Source organism: Nansenia antarctica (assembly GCF_963989245.1).
Source record: "Nansenia antarctica genome assembly, chromosome: 15".
In the NCBI taxonomy this organism is placed as follows: Eukaryota; Metazoa; Chordata; class Actinopteri; order Argentiniformes; family Microstomatidae; genus Nansenia; species Nansenia antarctica.
Window position 1 is genome coordinate 16,528,056 of NC_137685.1, and position 17,545 is coordinate 16,545,600.

Genomic DNA, 17,545 nt, shown 5'->3' on the forward strand with positions numbered 1-17,545 from the left:
TGCAGATCAGTTTCATTTTCTTCCTCTGCTTCTGCACTTTCCAACTGGTTTATGTGCAGAACTTCTGCTAAATTTGAGGTCAACTCCTCCAAAGAGAAGACGTGAACTTTTCCATCACTGGTCAGTTTGTTGGAAAAGTTCCCTTCTCCTATCTGCTCTAAGGACCGTCTTGTGAAACTGTAACTGAGTGAGTAAGGCTGCTTTTTTCCCCTTATCACCTCCAAGACCTGCAAGATTGACATCCATGTCTGTGAGGGATCGCCAGACACCCCCCAATTTGGTGATCTTATTGGTGATCTCAATCTTCTTTGTCTTGTCACGCCTCTCCCTCTTTTTTTTGTTCCTGTTTTTTTTTCGCATGGCGGCCGTCGCCGTGGCGATGGAGGCGTGGCCTTGCAGGGCGTGGAGCTGGTTCAGGGGGAGGGGGGCGCCAGACATGAGTGTGAAGCCCCCGGGTAGGACCACCCCTGTGGGCGTGGCCGAGCCCGCAAACTCTGGTTCGAAGAGCTCTGGTCTGGCTAAAGAGCGGTTGCTCTGGTCGTCCATCATTACATAAGCTTTTATAGCTTTATCGTTTGATCCTTTGGGATAGATCATTGCTAAGCAAATCTTTGAGCATGAACGGCTCCACTGTCCTGGACTGCATATTTCTGTGCAGCTTGTGTTGACCTCTATGTCGCTGACTTCAGTGTCGCTGACCTCAGCTTCATCCACTTCAGTTTTTTTAGGTTGCACTTCTTCCTCCCCACCGTTCTCTTGTGACGGTGGAGGAGCCTTGTTGTTTGTTTGAGGCGATGGGCCGGGGTGCATGGCCGCATCGTGTCTAGTGCTGTCGCACTCCGAGCATTTTACGCCGCTCTCGCAGTCTTTGGCAAGATGGGATCCACTTCAATTTTTTTTATAAATAATATGCTTAAATATATTATCGTTTTTTCCTAAACTTACTTAAAGTACATTCAAGTTGTACAGACTTTATACTTCTGTGTACTTACTCAAAGTATACTGGCATTTCATGCCCTTAAATTTGTGTTTTAGTTTACAACAAAGTTTGAACTTGGGGGGTGCCTTCTTGTCAGCGGGACATGCGACGTCTGCCATTTCGATTGGTTACTGTGCCTGGTCCTGACTTCCTACACGGTCCCCAAAGTAATTTGGTCTCTTCCTCTCCCTGGGAGGATAGCGTGGAGACTCCTCCCTAGTCTGGTGGAGCTGGACCGCTGACACAGGGATCTGAACAGTACCTGGAGGCCCGGTCAGGAACACCTGGGGAACACCACCTGTACAGGTGGTGTAGACAGGGAGGTCAGAGGTCGGGGAGACGGAGCTGGGGTGAACCTGGAGGGTCTGCAGGTGCTGAGACATCCCTCCTCCTGTTACGTTGGGCAGGCGGAGCAGCGTGGTTGGCTGTGTGTGCATGGCGGCCGTCGCCGTGGCGATGGAGGCGTGGCCTTGCAGGGCGTGGAGCTGGTTCAGGGGGAGGGGGGCGCCAGACATGAGTGTGAAGCCCCCGGGTAGGACCACCCCTGTGGGCGTGGCCGAGCCCGCAAACTCTGAATAAGTGCTGGCAACGGAGTTAATGCTGAAGTTAGGATGTGGACTTGCCGGGGTCTTCAACACGCCGGCGTTCTCCTTGTTGAGTCGCTCCTGTAGCCCTGAGTGGGGAGGTTTCCCTTGCCCTGGGGTTCGCACCGCCATAACCTTGTTTGCAGACAGTGGGGGGCGGGACACAGGTGAATGGCAGATAGTTCCACCAAAAGCTGAGCGGACGGTGCTGTTAGAGTTGGCGCTAGAGATGCTGGAGGTGGCATTGAGCTTTCGTGTTTTGAATGGTCTTTGGTCTTTGGTCTTTATTGTCATTGCTACAGTACAGGTACCAAACAACGAAATTTAGGAGGGGTGGCTCCCCTGGTGTTAGGAAAGGGAAGAAAAAAAAAAAACTTTAAAAAAAAATCACAAGAAGGGAAGGAGCTGGTTTACATAAATAAAGGCTATGTACACTATCCACTATACTATAAACTGGGGGTCACAGTGCCAAGGAACCTCCTTTGAGTTGGTGTTCTGACGGACGTTCCATAGAGCATATCCATTTCTGTCTGCTTGCTTTCCTTCAATTGTCTCTCCAGTTTCTCCTGCTCCTCCTCTACGCGGTGCGTCTCCCACTGCTCCTCCACAAACTGCAGGAACTGCTGTCCGTTGACCAGGAAGTCCCACCCCTGCTCCTGCTCCCACACGTCTATCTGGGCTTTCAGCTTCTTCTCAAGCTTGGGCAGGCTTTTGTGCAACTCTGACCTCTGTCTCTCCTCTTTGAGGAGGGCCCCTCCTCTGTTGGTGAACCTGGTGGGGTCTTTGGCTTTTCTCTCTAGATCCAGGAAGAGCCTCCAGCTGTCCTCCCAGTGGTGGACCCCCTCAAACAGCTCCTTGTGCTCTTCAAAGTGCTGGTTCAGCCTCAGGATCTCACCCTCGTGCAGACCCAGCAGCTCCTCAGTGTACTCCTCGCTAAAGTAGGGAGCGAAGGCCTGCCGCTGTTCAGTGCTGAGGAAGCACCTCTCCCATAGCACAGCTACCTCTGACCGGATGGCCTCGGTGACGTGACGGATGTTCAGCAGTTTGAGCTCCTCCAGACGCCTGATCTCCTCTTGTAACGCCTCCAGGTTCTTCTTCTTGGACTGGACCATGTGATCAGAGAAGGCCCCTCTCTCCTCCTCCGGGACCTGCAGCCGGTCCCACAGCTTCTGGACCCTCTCACGGTGGGCCTCACACCAGTGTTGCCACAGTTACTTTGAAAAAGTATTCTGATTACTGATTACTGATTACTCCTTTAAAAAGTAATCTAGTTACTTTACTGATTACTTGATTTTAAAAGTAACTAAGTTAGATTACTAGTTACTTTTTTAGTTACTATTGGCAGCTGCCTAGGCACCCGACCCCCCCCCCCCCCCCCCCCCCGCAACATAAAAATGAAAACTGGTTTTGCCAAAACTCACTTTATTTTAACAGTAACTTAAATTACATAATTAAACTTTAAACAATAACTTAAAACAACAAAATAAAGAGTCTTTCTTTGCCTCACCCAACATAAATACTTGTTTTTAAACAATAAAATAAATATAATCTTTATTTAACAGTAACTAGCAAGGAGTGGTTTCACAAAACCTAAAACCTACCCTGACCATTCAGATATGATCCTAATATAATCCTAATCCTAAACTGGGTGAGTCTGAGTTTATCAATGAAGAGTGAACTCAGCTGTCAAGACTGGAAGGAGGCCATGAACACGCTATGGAGGCCATGAACACGCTATGGAGGCCATGAACACGCTATGGAGGCCATGAACACGCTATGGAGGCCATGAACACGCTATGGAGGCCATGAACACGCTATGGAGGCCATGAACACGCTATGGAGGCCATGAACACACTATGAGTGAAACAGTGGAAAGGGGCGAGTAAACCAGTGGTTGTATCTCATTAACAGAAGCTTCTCAAACCTCTTGTCAGAAAGTCTGTTCCTTCTAGGCGTGAGCACCAAACCTCCCAGACTAAAGAGCCGCTCTACAGGAGCGCTAGATGGGGTTGGAGTGTTATACTTCAAGAAAATGTTCTTAATGTTTGGATACTGATTCAGAATCTGAAGCTCATGCCCTGACCTCAAGTAGTCCATGACTTCCTTTTCTGCCGAGTAGGTCTCCTCTGGCTCCGCCTCAAAAGCAAAAAAGTCCATCTCGCCTTGGTTGGCAGTCGTGGTGGGTACACTGGCAGGGCTCTGTGCTGCAGGAGCAGTTTTGCGACATTCTGCTGTGAGAAGCTCCTTTACTTGCTCCCTCCTACCTTCATCTCTCAGCCATCGGAGTTTGAATTTTGGACAACTAGCAGCTGCGAGAAGGGCATCTTTGTTGTCCAGCACACTGGCAAAACGAGTCTGGATAGCCTGAAAGATATAATTTGATATGTTTATTATTATCTAGTTGTAGCCTATAAGGTCTATTATTTATACCTTTATTTACTAATTATGTATGCAATTAGTTTGTGCAACTGACAACCTACATACTGCAGTATGGTGTGACTCTGCTCCATGTTCATGAATAGTGCAATGAAAATGTATTTATTTATCTTTAAGATGGAACAACATAGCATACCTGCACTATGGCATCTGGAAGGCCTGCAGTCATCTTGGATAGGGTGTCTTTCACAGCAAGGGTCTTCTGCATCAGGACTTCAAGTGTGGGCAGTAAAGTCCCATACGGACAGTCACCTTGTAGGATATCCAGTGCTATAGTTAGAGGCTTCATGACGGTACAGTACTCATGCAGGTACTGGTACTCCTGGTCTTTGAAGCACTTCACTCCCAGCTTGTTGCACAGAGTAGTCAGCTCATTCATGGGGATTTCTGCGATTCTCTTTATGGCTTCGTAAAAGGAATTCCACCTTGTGGATGTCGGTACCAGGAGCTTTCTTTTGTTAACCTCCTCCACCGTTTCTGACGCAACGGTAGATCGGCTTGCTTTCGTCCAGAGAGCTGTGCATTTTGCTGTGCTGCTCCTATACACAGCCTTGCTCTCTGGTTTGGAAGTGATGTACTTCTCCACATCACTTGTAGAAATAAGGTTGAGGGTATGTGAAGCACACCTTTGGTGCGGGGGAAGAATCAGCTGGCCATCACTATCATCCTCAGCTGATAGGATTTCTGACACATCTAAAAAAGTGACATCATCCGTGGCCTCCTCCACCGTCTCATCATCGGACTCTGTGACAGCAGGCTGATAGACTTGAAATGCCTTGACAAAGTTAGATCCATTATCTGTCACTGTTGCTACTACTTTGTTGATTAGTCCATATGAAGAGTGAATGTTTTCGATTTCTGCACCAATAACATCATACGTGTGTCTACCGCGGATTCTCCTACACGCCAATGCAGCCTTGTTGCGGTCTAATGTGGATCTACTAATCCAGTGGAGCGTTACTCCCATATAGCTCCTATTGTTAGCTGTCCAAATGTCCGCTGTAGTTGACACATAGTCGACCTCGTTCAGCGCAGCCTTCAGATGTTTTTCCATCTCTGCATACTCCTTCTCCAAGTACGAAGAAAAAGATGTTCTGTGAGGTAGCTCGGCATTGGTAGTAGTGGGGATCTTGTTAATGATGGCACGGAAAGAGGGCGAGTCAACTGTGTTTATGGGCAGCATTTCCTCTACAACATACCGCCCGACCAATTTATTCAACTCTCCCACACTTACAGGTTGTGATTTTGTAGGCCTACTGAAGTCCAGCTTTTGTTGCTTGAGCGGTGTGGGACCTCCCGCAGAAGTCGAGGCCGCGGTCTCTGGGACTTTCTCCGCGAGCTTGACTGTGCTGTGCAGAGATTCCAAATGTTTCTTTAAATTTGATGTTGTGGTTTTACCACAGGACAATATTTTCTTTCCAGCACAGAGTGTACAACGAACATTTATGTTCTTGTCATCCTTTGCTGACACAAACTCAAAATAATCCCTATATTTCCAGCTATTTAACGCATATCTCTGTTCTCGCTCCATTATACGCTTCTGTTTACACTGTGCAATCAGCGTGGTGATACACGTGAGCGATTCTGCTGCACCTCGTGTTGAAAACGTGATCACTGACGTCACTCCCCAAGACGCGAGAAAAGCAATAAATGTTTGTTTACTATCGAACATTACAAAGAAATACTGCATTTAGCCTAAGTTATGAGGTAGTAACGCAATAGTAACGCACAGTCACTCGAATAAGTAACTTTAATCAGATTACTGATTTGGAAATAGTATCGCGATAGAATACTCGTTACTGGGAAAAGTAATCAGATTAGAGTATCGCGATACTTAGTATCGCGTTACCGGCATCACTGCCTCACACACAGCCTCGTTCTCCACCGTACGTTCCTCCAGCTGGCAGAGGAGAACCTTCAGAGATGCAATGTTCTCTCTGGACAGGCAGAAAGCCTCCTCATCCTCACACACGATGTCCTTCTCAAAGCTGCTCCAGCTCATCCATGCACAGGACGATCTTCCTCTTGAGGCCCACAAACTCAGCGTGCCTCTGGCTCATCTCTGCGTTCTGGCTGGCGATGTGCTTGCGGAAGCTGTCCAGCTGCTCCACAGAGGGGACGTCCTTGGGGGCGATGGAGAAGGGCTGGGCGCAGAGGATGTCACACAGGTCCTGGTCCTGCTCGACCAGGGCTTTGAGCTGCTGCATCCTCTGGTTATTCTCCTTCAACAGAACCTCCACCCGAGTCCGGATGTCCTTCTCCTGCTGGAGCATGCTGTTCCCCCGCTCCTCCTCAACATGGGGTATGTTGAGGAGGACAACATACTGACCTCTGACCCACAGCGGTAGCAGGTGGTGTGATTCCCGTCCATTTTAGGCTTGCCGCGGTTTGGCTTGAAATTGCCTGCCTTCATTTTCACGTGAACGGCAGCCACATCCCTAGTGTCAGCAATGGCTTTGGCGTCAGCTATGGCAGCTTCAGTGCGCCTCGCTACATCCAGAGTTCTGTCCAATGTCAGAGTCTCTTCCATTAACAGTCTTTCACGTATGCGCGGATTGTTTGTCTTCTCTACAATCTGATCGCGCAGCAGTTCATCCTGCATGGCGCCAAACGCACATTGTTTAACGAGCTCGCGCAGGGCTGCAACATAGTGATCCGTGGACTCACCGACAGCTTGTGCTCGTTGCCGAAAACGGTACCTTTCCGCGACAACATTCACTTTCGGAGAGAAGTATTTCCTCAAAGCACTCACAGTTCCAGTGTAGTCATCAGTAGCGAGTGGCAAGGTGCTGTAGATTCGTTGTCCTTCTGTTCCTAAGCAGTGAATGATCAGGGCTCTCTTCCTCTCGACGGCAAAGTCTTGTCCCCCGATAGCTAGCAAGTAGTTGTCAAACAACCTCATCCACGCATCAAATGCTATCTTCGGTTCACCTGGGCACTCCAGGAACGCGGCAGGAGGTTGCAAGGAAAGTAAAGCCATCTCCTCTTCTTCACTACTACTCTCGTCGCCACTTTGTTGTGTGGGTGTATCGGACATATATCACACAGTAGTATAGGAACAGACAGGGTACTTTATTTATCTTCTTCACTCAGCACGGAACTACCTTCTTCTTCTATTCATACATAGTACGTCTCACGTAACGCAACAGCGCCCTCTAGGGTCATCCTATTATAACATATAGGCAAGTGCAGTGTAGGCCTATTGTATGGACACAACATCTTCCCTTTTGCAACAAAGGATATTTCTGGTACTCTAACATGAGTATTCAACATAACATAGAACATTCACATACTACACTCTGCATAATGTATGTAACCCAAATTACATATTTAAGTAACAACATACCCCAACATACCCCGACCCTTCTATGCTGTCAAATGCAACAGCAGCCCGGTTGTCATCGAAATCCTAGCTGCCCTCGGCACTGGCTGTATCTGCACCAACAAGGTCTGCAACCTCCCTGTAAAAACACTGCAATAACATTCATCCAACCTTTCCACAGGTTTTAAGCAAATCTTGTATCTTATTCAAATTCAATTCTACAGGTTCATAGTTGTGTCCCTATTGATGACATCAGTAACACTTCTTTTTATGTTTGAATTCACTTTAGGTGAATTAGGTCATTCAGGTGTTTGAATGTCGCTCAGAAAGCAGACATCAGCCATGAAGTTGTCGTCCAGTATGCGATTCAAGTGTGTTTCTGCCTTCGTTTGCTTGCTGCTGCGGAGGAAAGTTGTAATCTCCTCTCTGAGATCACAGAAACGCTCCAGTGCCTTGCCTTTGGACAGCCACCTGACGTCGTTATGCAAAAGCAGATCGTGGTGCTCAGCAGACATTTTTGTTTTGTTTTGTGCTGATGATGTGCTTTTGATTCAGAGTGCAAAAATCAATTACAAATATATAAAATAAAATTACTTTACTTTTAACTTCCACCTTTGACTTCTATCATCACTAAACAAACTCCCAGAACTTTATTTATCTTGTCTATCTTGCCATATTTGTATTTGTGCTGCCAAGGAATGTCAAGGAATGTAAGAAGAAGAAAAAAACATACGAATGAAACAACAATAAAACTTAATTAACAGGTTGAATCATTGGCGTAACCATCCCCCCCCCCCCCTGCTTCACTTAGTCCTGGCTGCATGGCTGACATCTCAGCAGACATTTCTGACAGCAGCTTGCGGAACAAGTTAATAATAATAATAATAATGTTGGAGGCCATCACGTTGTCCATTGTTGTTTTAAGCTCCCAGCTTAGTTTGTTTAGAGTGTTATATTCACGTTCTGTAGGCTACTATTGTAGACATTTCTGCATGAATTTCTGAACACTTGCGAAATACTTTTTTCTCTGCTTTTATGGCTGGGCTAATCGGGGGTCACGTCTGGGCCGCATGCGGCCCCCGGGCCGCTAATTGAATAGGCCTGGTCTACAGCATAGTTTGCTGGAACAGGCAGTTTGACTTGAAAAGTTTTCGCTGCCAGTAGGGTGTTCAGTGCTCTATCAACCAGGTATGGCCCTGGCAACAAGCCAGAGCCTGACATCAAATGACCAACGTGCCAAGGAAACTCATGAGCACATGGAACCCATTAAATCGAAGAAAGTTAGATTTCAATGGACTGCCAGGTGCTTCACTTTCAATAATTGTCATCGCTTTCCATTAGTTGATCAAAGGTTACAATTGGAGTGACCTGGTAGCTAGCTGTGTGATCATGAACGAACTGGAGAGTGGAATGAATGCAAGTCAGATCTCCTGGATCCATGTCAATCATAACTAATAATCTAACCTCTAGCTAACATGAAATGAAGAATAACCTGTAATTCAATGCAGCTAAAATTAAGATTGATGACAATTATACAAGAGTTTTTATTGTATTGAGTCATAGAAATAAAGAAATGTCTAATCCTTTGTTTGAACTAGGCTATTTACCACTGACAGCTGTACACACAAGCTAGCTAGCAAACGTCAGCTAACTAGCGAAGAGTAACCTGCAATTCAATGCAGCAAAAATTACGACTGATGAAATGGTTTTTATTGTATTGAGTGGTCGAATTAAAGAAATGTCTTTGTTTGAACTACTTACTAAGGACAGGCTGGGGGTGGGGTGTGAGGTTTTAGCTATAGGCTATTGCTCTCACTTGTTTGTACCTTTTGCTAAATTAAGCATTTAGAATGTAGAGTGCATATTGCGAAATTTCGCAACATCAATATAACAAATAAACGCCATCGGAGGTCAGTGTGCAAGGTCTCTGTGCGTATCGTTTTTTTTCCGGATGACGGATTAAAAAATATGCATGCGAAAAAAACGCATTGGTGTGCAAAAACCTTTAGTGTCTTTGCAGGACAATCTACTCTGTATACTGCAATTACACCTAGATGTCGGACGGAGAAGAGGCGAACAAGCAACGCCAGCGTCCTCTCTCAACCGGCATTTTTTGAAAAGCTCAAATGTGTATCAAGGTTTTATGAAAGTCCTTGGTTATAATTTTTAGATTACTAAATCTAAATCTAAGTGTCTTTGTAGGACAACCTACTCTGTATACTTTTACACCTAGATTTCAGGTGGAGAAGTGGCAAACAAGAAACTTCAATATTGATAATCAATCAATAGTAGTGCGTTTGTCGGCTAGCTAGTCCACAGCAATGTCTCACGAATAGAAAATATGATAGCGGAGCTACAAGCTCAGCAAAAAAACACAATCATCCCCCAGCAGCTTATACAAAACCTGGATCGGCTGGGAGTGAACACCTTGCTGTGCAATTGGCTGTTGGACGTCCTGACTCTGTGAACCATAGACATTATGGTATTTCATGCAGTTGAAAATCAATCAATCAGCGGTGTTATGATACAGTTGACAGATGACATTTATATAGGCTACTTCATTATTGTCTAATTGTGTATAATGAGTAAACATGTACTAACTGTTTATATTTGTTGCTTTATGACCTGTTTCATTGCAGACAGTCAGCAGGTGAAAAAAAGAGAGCTTTAGCAAAGGCTAGGCTGACAAAATTCAGAGCCAAAATGTACACCGACCCAGAACTACAGGAAGAGTACAGAAGGTTACAGCAAGATAAATTAGCATACAGTAGCCTATGCCCTTGTAGCCAAGTCAATATTGTCTATTATGCTATTTTATTTGTGTTGTGAATTTCCCCAAAATGAGATTGAGATTATTGGTTCCTACCCCGTTAATTACATTGCATACCTTTTTTTGTTTCCCGTGGGGGCGCTATTACGGTGACACGCATGGTCCAGCTCAGAACGCGTTTTACTCTGAGCTGGTGACACGGTCTTTTTCTGCTCTCTCCATTGCTATTTGAGATTTTGGGGTTGAATATTTTTGCGACACACACTGTAACAGAATATAATGTGGATGTTTATGTGTTTGCTAAGCTGTGTAGAAGAAATTGTCTTCTTATATTTTGTTTTGATTAAGATTGAGGAGTGAGACTGGCTACTAGGTTGTATGCTAGCAGCTAGCCATCGTGTGAACGTGAGGGGAGAGGCGCGCGCTGGTCTTGAGAATGTACATTGTGCCAGTTGTAATGGCGATGTTGCCTCGTGATACAGTATATCGTGAGCTTAGAATGAGAAGGTTCTATCTCCATTTAGGGTAGTTCAGAGATATTGAGCACCAAAGTTTTTACATTCCATTATGTTCTATGAGATGGAACCTTTGTATTTGATTAATTACTAACTGAAAAATGCCAACATTTTAAAGATAACACCACACAGGCATTAATAAACACCTAATGGATCAGATTATGTAGAAAACTAAATGTTGACAAAAATTGAGATAGATATAATTCTAACGTCACAATATGTTGGTGTTCATCATTGTATTTATTTTTTACAGTATGTGGATGGTGGAAGAGAACTGATGTGACACCTGTTTCTGATGTGTCTATGTTAAAGGGAATAAATCCACTGCTCATCCAACCGGTGTTTCTTCGTGAAAAAGACACAACGCAGAATACTAACCCAGCAGAAAGTAACCTGCTACACCCTCATACAGTGTAGGAAGTCAATACCCTACAGTGTTAGGAAGTCTACACACATTAATACTTTTTACAGTCGCCAAAAGCAAAGCCATATGCAAGCTGTGCGCAGTGGAGGTTACATTTTGTGGAAACACCACACATCTACGGATACCACTTATTGAGGCATCACCCTGACGTGAAACATGGAAAAGCGGATCCGAAACAAGCCTCAGACATCAGAGCAGTCATACGTCATCTCCCTGTCATCAGGGATTTGGAGTTCTTAATTTCAGGGATTACGTCGCTACGACGGATTTCCGTCAATTTATTCCAAGTTGTGACGGATTTATTCCAAGTTGTGACGGATTTTACCTGGTGTAATATGATTTGTAGAGGCATACAATCTATTTTGATGTTGGTATTAGGTATATAAATGATATATAATAGCCTATATAGCCTACATATAGGCCTTTATTGGCTACAACTATGCGACAGTAACAGAGCGGGGTGCACTGACGCTGAACCCCTCATAGTGATAAATAAGTGGACAATGCGTGGTGCTGAAATAGCCGACATGCGGTGTGTGGTTTGAAAAAAGTAACGCCAGCTCAGTAAATCATTCAAACTTAATGTTTACTTATAGGCTATGTGAATGTGACTGCACCACACATGTGAACAGTAACAAAGCAAATGCAGTTTAATTTTATGAAAAACATTGACAACAAAATCGGCGCAAAAAAAAAAGAAAGCTGAATCCGCTTAGCCTATATGCTCCTGAAACGACAGAGCAAACACGCTACATTACTAGGGATAATAATTACAATGAGCCATTCATTAAAAATAGAAAAAATAATATTAGGCTATTAAATCTCACTTAATGAGAAAACTGGCATCTCCCATCGGTCACTATTTGTTGGCTATCTGGTGATATGGACGTCTTTGAGTGTCTAGAAAAGCGCTATAAGTCTAATGTAGTATTATTATTTATTATTATTATGGACGTCACTTTAATCCGGCAGTTCTCAAGGTTTTTATGCATCAATCGATTCCTCTAGTCCGTCTTTATCGCATTCATTGACGAAAGGACGACTCGCATGTATAGGTGGAAGGGAACATTCATTGTGAGCACGTAAAATGTGAGTCTCACAACGGCTTTGCATTGATGAAACCAGGTAGGATGAATGCATAGTTCGCTGTCCATTCCTCTTTAAATGCCCTGTTTTCACCGTCAACTTTCCTCTTTAGACCTTTGGAGAGTGACATTATGTGTCTCTTGCTAGCTAGCAGGTTAAATGTTTAGCTAACTTCACCCGGCACGCAAACAACCAATCCAATAATAATGTGACCTTGTAAGTCTGGGAGGAGGGGGGAATAATTATCACAATAAAACTATGTTAAATAATTATTAGAATAAGTTAGGCTGCGCTACATCGTCAGTCCACACATTTATTATTCAAAACTATGGAAAAGGGTGAAACTACGTTTCAACGTTGTTGAGAATCACAACACAAACTCGCGTGTCAAGCCAAAATACTGCAGCGAAATGGATTGGACTGCTACCTAGTTAACTAGAACACTACTTTACATTGTTAGCAGGCTCACAAAACAAGCTGTGTTAGTTGACTAGCGATGTGTCATTGATTTTATACAACGCGGAAATGTGTTCACATTTTTCGAAAGAAAAGTCAAAGCATTAGAACATAGAACGGAAAATCTCACGCGCGCTTTGCGCACGGAAAGCCACCGGCCCCAATTTGGCCTGAATTTCTTTTTCCGTGAGGAGATTTTTTTTTGCTTTAATCCCTGTCATTTGATTTGCCGTGTAAATCCCCAGACTGCCCAAATCCGATGGCCAGTCAGGCAAACAATTATATAGTGTCGTTGCCGATCAATGATCGACGTCGTTATATGGAGAACATTTATGAAATAGGCAATGAATGTGTGTCCTTTCAGTCTGCCTCCATCCATGTGGATGAACCACCCGACCTAAAGGCCTGAGGTGTTGTAGGAGGTATGAATATGATGTAGGGGGTATTTAGTATAACAGGCTAATGGGTTTATTGTGAGTTTACTTTGATTGTTTGTTTATTGCCTAGATCACCGTATTGAGAAGTCATATGGTTATGGGGGGTGATATTGCAAGGTAATTTAATCACCTGCGCACCTTGCATGGCGGTAGTGGAGAGAGAGGGGAACGATGTATTTTTGTTGACCGCAATATACGCATATTCTATACGCATAGTTTGTTATTTTTCTGGTTTTGATTGCTTATGGATTATTTTTGTACGTCGCCAAGTTTGATTGTTCTATTCAATAAATGCTCTAAAACGTACTTTTCATCTCAGCGGATTGTTTGGCGCGTCATACAATTACTAGCGACTTTTTTTATTAGCGACTTTTTACTTTTGGCTCTATCTATCTATCTCGCTACAGGTGTCATATAACCCTAACCAATATCCTGTCATATAAAAGTACCTTATTGAATCTCCAGGTAATGTATTTCTGACATCCATCACTTTTGCTGTCGTTAAGATACTTTATTTTTCTGTTTTGGTAGTCTGTCCAATGTGACAATTGCCCTCCTCCACCGGCCCTAGTTTTGGATCGAGCTTGCTGTTCATTATTTTCATGATAAAACGTCATAACATCTTCATATACACCATACAGGATAAATACTGATTAACAGTAGGCTACTTTGGCAAATGCCCATTGAACAGATTTATTTATTATCCTATCTTAAGAAAACTAATGTAACACTCATCTGGGGATTTACACGGCAAATCAACTGAAGAACTACAAATGCCTGATGACAGGGAGATGACGTATGACTGCTCTGATGAATCAACCCCTATTTCATTCATTTTCTCTATATAACGACGTCGATCATTGATCGGCAATGTATGACACTATATAATAGTTTGCCTAACTGGCCATCGGAGTTGTGCTCCTAATATCTAAAAAGCACTACGGTTTTCTTATTTTATCGGATTAAAGTAGCAAAGACCAGAAATTCCCATTGACCGCCAGTCAAACTTCTACTCTTCTATCACCCAAAAAGGGGCGTGGACATTACGGGAGGGGAAAGTACCCGGATGCGTTGCTCTGATGAATACCTCCATTGAGAAGTTGGTGGAGCTCACACAGGAACACCTCTCAAACTTCTCCAGGCACATTTACAATATCAAGCACCAGTTTGAAAGACTGAGGAGTTTGAGAGAAACCCTGACCCAGAATGACGTAGTTATTCACGTAGACTATAGTGAGAACTATTCTTGTAAATATAGCAGAGAGATTAAAGAAACTCACTTTGGAGGTGGCAACCAGCAGGTAACCCTCCATACTGGACTGGAGTCATCTATCACAGTGGGGGCAGGGTGGAGTCATTTGCATCGCTTTCAGCCTGTCTTCAACACGACGCCACAGCCACATGGGCTCACCTTTACCCATGACCATGAGGCTTTGCGGCTGCTGCACCTAAACTTTGGAACAGCCTCCCCCTCCACGTACGGGCCGCTCAGACCCTGGAGATTTTTAAATCCCTCCTTAAAACACACCTGGCTCAAAACAAAGGGTGGCCGTGCTTTTACTGTTGGAGCTCCAACATTATGGAATCGCCTCCCCCTCACTGTCAGGTTAGCTGGGTCTGTACCACTTTTTAAAAAACGTTTAAAAACCCACTTATATAGGATGGCATTTTTATACGTTGTTTTCTCTTTTTACTTCTGATATTTGCATTGATTTTATCATTCGTTCATTTTATCATTTGTTTTATTGCTTGTGTGAAATGCTTGTTTACTTTTTTATGAATTACGCTGGCTCCACCCACACAAAAAAGACTGGCGCAAAAGAATACTTTCCATAAAAGCATTTTTATTATTTACAGTCTCTCATACAACACACTTAAGTCATGTAAAATCAGAACAGGCAAGCATGTACAGATACACAACCCATTAGGTTCCTCTCCTGATCCTCCCACAGAACAGCGATCAGCACATCAGATTACGTTCACAACTGATCTTGCGCTATAGAACAAGAGTGAAATGACAGGGGACTCTCACATGCTGTAGCAGACACAAGTTGAAAGCATCAGTTTAATTCCAACATGGCATATGAACAGTACAAAAAGGATTAGACAGATCGCAGATACCCTGAGAAGTTGCTCTTTCACATTTTAAGACCAGAAATGTTACTATTTATTTGTAACAAAGGTTTTAACAGTAGGTGGGTTGGATTTGAAAAGTGAGAGGCTGGTGTGTGTTTGAATGCATCACTGTTAAGTTTAAAAACATAAACACATGGGCCAAAAATGTCTTTTCATTTGACAAATACATTTTTATGAGCAATGTGAGATTCATAAATTAAACAAAAAAAAGAAATAGCAAGACAGAAAAATACAAAGCAACATGGTTGGTATATTTTTTAAAAGGTGGACAACTGTGGGATAGCATTAAGTCACAACTGAAAAAAAGACAAACTCCAAACTTCTACATCCAAATATTTGTTTTGAGAGGTTACTGATTCCCTAAATGACCTACATATTCTTCTGAATATCTTCCTGTTCATCTTTACCTTCATACGCTTACCACACAAATGTAGCCTACTCAGGTTCCAAAACGTCTACATTTTTACATGATCAGCTCAGCAACATAAGCGAACAAAAATAACATTATACATGATTTGAGGAGAGTCAGATCCTAGACATGAGACAAGGCAAAGATGGTAGGGGGCAGGAGCTATTGTAAGTGCCGCTGTATGACAACTTGCTAGTTCAGTTATGTTCCACTTGCACTTCCACTGTCTTTCTTAGCATACATAGTACACAATTTCTCTCTTCCTGCAACAACAATTACACATGATTGTACATCCATGGATGACAGGTGACACCAGGCAAGACCACATGGCTCTTGTCTTCACAATGCTAAGTTGGGAATTACCTGAGGATGTTTGAAACTAGTGTTTAGATCATTCTCCAACCAGGTGGTTGCTTCTTTACATTTTCTTTCAGGACTCAAAGGGAAAAAAGACCATGACATGAAAATGAGAGAAAACTCTAATCCATACAGGAATACATCACTTCTTAGTCTTAACATGTGCAGAAATTAAAATACATAGACTGCTGATTGTTCAAGGACAAGGGTTTACCATCAATCCAATGAAAGGAAACGACAGAATAAAAACACATCTTAAACATGAACTTTAGTTGAAGAAAATAATAATAATGATGATAATCTGCTCATGGTGACGACCGTTCCCTTCAGACTGACATGAAAGCAACCCTCGTCTCTGCTCAGACAGCATGGAAAAACAACTGAGGCGCTTCAGAAATATCCTCTGCCTCGCTGAGGTCAATGAGAAGTACTGGAAAACCAGCGCCCCCCTGTGGCAGTGATTGGTAGTTCAATGGGTGGTGATTTGAGACGTGGTCACTAGAGGATGGGGGATGGGGCGGAGGGGGTTTGGGGGGGGGGGGGGTCGGCCTAGCTGTCAATCATCTCTGACAGCTCTAGCAGGAGGTCGTCCTCTCCCCTGCCGGGGTCCAGCTCCAAGTCATCCTCCAGCCGATCGTCAGTGAACTCAGCTCGTTCATCAGCTCGTCAAAGTCGTCCATGGAGGAGGTGCTGGCGGGGGCGGGGCGTGACGACGTGAGCCGGGAGCCGGGGCGTGACGACGTGGCGTGACGACGCGTGACGACGTGAGCCGGCCCCCGCCGGGGCCTGGGCAGGGTGGGCGACTTCACTGCCGTGGGGCTGAAGAGAAGAGGAGGGGGGAGACGAGAGAGGTTCATTCATCTGCATTTAACCAATTAAGTCACTGTTATTTGTTACTGTAAAAGTTATTTTTATTTTTCATTTTATTGAACAGATACAGTGAAAAGTAAGGAGAAGAAGGGAGAGAGGGCATGTCAGCAGGGCATGGGCCAGATTCTAACCCATGCCAACATATATATATATAAGTCAGTCCATTTAAAATAAACACCATTCAAAACTCGTCTATGCATTCATCCATTACCTCTGGGGGACCACGCAGGCCTCCCTGGCGGCCGTGTTGGAGGTGGTGGTGACTAATGTGGCCGTGGCCGCGCTGGAGGTGGTGGTGACTGCTGCTGCGGTGGCCACGCTGTGCTGGAGGACGGGGACCGTCTGGAGCTCTTCCCTGGGGGGGCTGGGGCTGGGGCCGTGGCCCAGCAGGGTGGGGGGGCTCCTGGGGACCAGGGGGCTCATCTGGGCATCTGTGCTGAAGGAGGGGGAGGACACCTGGCGAGAACACAGGTTGTTGGGACTCGGGTCACAATGGACATCTGCTTTTGGACATTGAGCGATTTGCAAACAGGCTCGATCTGCGGCTTACCCGTCTCTGTTTGCAGGGCGGCTCCTGCAGTTGCTCATCCTGCGCCCTGGAGGCGCTGTTGAGCGGTTTGACTGCCGCGACGGCAGACCGGGGGGACTCCGCCGCTCTCCTCTTCTGGCCTGGCTTCACTTGCGCAGCCGGCTTCATCACAGAAGGCCGGACGTTCAGCTTGGGCCTCACTGAAAACGCAACAAAACATCAATGATTCTCAGGT

At 44.6% G+C, this 17,545-nt stretch overlaps 1 pseudogene across 1 annotated transcript; it reads right to left on the bottom strand.

Moving 5' to 3' along the window:
- Positions 1-1,107: 1,107 nt before the first annotated feature.
- Positions 1,108-6,272, bottom strand: LOC308171189 (protein regulator of cytokinesis 1-like; annotated as a pseudogene). Its single transcript has 3 exons — positions 5,861-6,272; positions 2,028-2,753; positions 1,108-1,836 (listed from the first exon to the last, which is right to left on the bottom strand). The product of its transcript is annotated as a protein regulator of cytokinesis 1-like (transcript).
- Between the last annotated feature and the right edge of the window lie 11,273 nt (positions 6,273-17,545).